Consider the following 3009-nt stretch of genomic DNA (forward strand, 5'->3'; position numbering starts at 1 on the left):
GGCTGTGAAGTCCATAGTATCAGACATAATTTGATTTTGCGCGTTGGAGTGCCTCAGGACCATACGTAAGGAATCACTGCCTGCTGCACCTGCTCCTTCTTTGGCCTGTGCCTGAAACACTCCTTTACTGTATGGAGCTGAAGCTTCAGAGCCTTCTAGACAACAGTGCCTTTATGGAGCGTGCTAAGCTGCCATAAATATTTAATTAGGTGTTACTGGGGGTTTGGAAAGATACAGAAAAAAATAATCCCCATTTCCTTGCATTTAAACAGAATGTTTCCCTGCTGGAAAAATTTCCCCGCATTAACCATTGACGGGGAGCCGTATTTTAAGAGGGGGCATAAAAATTTGAGAGGGTGTGAGGCTGGTGAAGAGGACATTTCAGGGAGCCAAGGGTTTTTCCTCGGTGGGAAGGAGCGGCTGCATGGCTGGTTTGAGATGGAGCTGTGTGGGTGTCTTTGAGGCAGCACAGCCCCATGTCAGGCTGGTGGGTGAAGCTTCTTCCCAACCAGGGGAGCTTCTGCTTCCCAAAAATAAATAAGTCATGGCTTCAGGGGCATTTTGTAACGAATCAGCAAACCAGGCTGTCCTGGGCATCCAGGTGGTGGCACTGCCTGGATTGTTTCCTGTGCCCCAAACTGTTGGATACAACAATGATCTGGACCGGGATTACAGTTGATGAACTCAGTAGAGAAAGGTGAGAGAGAAGAAAGAAGAAGCAGATGTGTGACTGTGCTGCCTAATTTTAAAAATCAATCATCTGTCAGACCTGCAGCTAAGTTTTCACCCCAGTTTTCCATCCAGGTGTCAGAGGGGAAGCTTAAATATCATTCAGAATGTCTCATAATTATATTGGCTTTGTCTCTCAAAGCCAGAGAGAACTAATTTAGAGTGGAAATTAAAAATGACATATGCATGGTTTGGTCAAAATAACGATGATGGGGAATTAGGGAGCAATTTGTGAGTATATTAAGGGAGGGAAATTATTTAGAGCAAGGTAAGGGCTATATGCAATCAGATGAAATTACCAGTAGAAAAAGTAAAACAGGAAGTTTTAATTTTAGTTTTAAAAATCTAGGAATCAGACCTGACACTGAGCTCTGCTGGGCTGCTCAACAGCTCAGCACAGGATGGCACAGAGCCTCTTTAAGGGGATGATTTGGGAATTGTCCCCACACTGTGGGTAATGAGCAGGTGAAGTTGTTCCAAACGTGTGCTGAGTGAGCATTCTGAGAGGTGCTGCCCTGTCTTGGCTTTACCTCTGTACTGCTTGTGTGGCAGGTGCATTTGTTGATTAAAATAATGATTATATCGATGGAAACTGAGGTGGCTGCTTCATTAGCCAAAAAAATGTAACACACAGTCCAAAGCCCCACAACCACCACGGGAAATGCACTTCCAGTCTCTCGAAATTGCTCTGCAAACATCTCCCTTCCCTCCTTCACTCAGTTACTGCCCCTGAAAGTCAAACCATGAGCCTGGAAATGTCCACGAGCCTGAAAATGTCCACAAGCCTGACTCTGCACCCAAATCCCGGCCTTCCGACGTCACCGATGGTGTTCCTAGGCACAAGCACACCTGGAGTTTAGCTAACACAAGGAATGAGGAATTACCTAACGTGGATTTAGACTCTCAGACTGTAAAACCCTTGGATATAAATAGTCTCCTCTCATGTTTGCTGAAGCAGATTGCAAAGCACACACTGGGCAGGGCAGACCTTGGTTGGGATGAACGGCCTCGGTCACGGCACTTCTGTATCATATTGAGCCAGCCTGGAGCAGCTGGAGCCCTGCCCTTGGAGCTCATTCCAGTCTGGAATCCAGTCCCAAGGCCCAAACACTCAGAGATTTCACCCTGTCTCAGTACAGCCACGGGTTTGACTGCCCAGCACCTTCCAGCTGCCTGTGAAGCGACTCCTCGGCCAATGACTCGAACCAGCAGCGTAACACAGACTTAATTAAACACTTTATTAATCAGCCAAGCACTTCCACGACCTCCGGGCACCACCCACCTGGATAAGACTCTCATCTCACACAAAAGAACCTCTGTAGTCCTGAGTGTCTATTAACTGCAGGGACCTCAGGCAGTGTTTGTTGAGCTAAAGTTCACATGGCAGAGCTCTGGGGGAAATCCACCCATGTTCAGTGGGAATGCAGTATCCCAACAGCTTCAGAGCTCTGGGGATCACACAGGCCAAGGAAATTAATCAATATATTCGCCTTCAGAATCTGAGCCTTGGTTCCTTGAGTGGGCAGGCACACATGGGTATTTTACCTGCAAGAGAAATCAAAACGTGTGCAGGAACAGAGCACGTCCCTGACTGCTGGAATAGACACCATTCCTTCCATAATTCATATGAGTATTTAGGGATAGTGACCTGCTGTAATAGTGAATTCATGCAGCAGTGTAAAAAAAAAAAATAATAAAAAATCCAAAAATATTGCAAGACTGCAAAAAAAAATGGTTTTGTGGGGTTCAGTCTGGTTTAGTGTTTGACAGGCCATGCTCAGGAGAGGCAGCAGCAGCTTGTCCTGGGGAACCTCAGCTTTTGAGTGCTCACATTTGGGGAAATTCACCCCAAAGCCCAGACCTGGGTATGGCTCTAAGTTATGAAATTAATCCTATAAAATATCTTATGTGAAAAACTTTCCTGCTGGCAAACTTTTATGTATAAGCAATGTACACCCTTTATGTATAGACTGGTCCTGGAAGGGCCAGTTTAAAGAGCAGAATGCAGTGATCTATAGTATTTTCCCACATTCCATCTTTTTTTGAGCGTGGTGCTCCCTAAACCAGCAGTTTTGCAGCCTTAACAGCCTCGGTGACAACTATTATTTACTGCTGTCTCCACGGGTGTGCTGGTAGAGCCTTTAGGCCGGGATCCGATGGGAATTCGCGGTGGAATGCCCGGTTTTTGATGGGAAAAGCGCGGGAAGCCTCCGGCGGGGCCGCTCTCCCTCACTGCGGGCCGGGCCCTCGGGGGGGAGGGGGGGTGTGGGCAACGGAGCC

This window comes from Corvus brachyrhynchos, unplaced genomic scaffold (genome assembly GCF_000691975.1).
Source record: "Corvus brachyrhynchos isolate BGI_N302 unplaced genomic scaffold, ASM69197v1 scaffold34, whole genome shotgun sequence".
NCBI lineage: Eukaryota > Metazoa > Chordata > Aves > Passeriformes > Corvidae > Corvus > Corvus brachyrhynchos.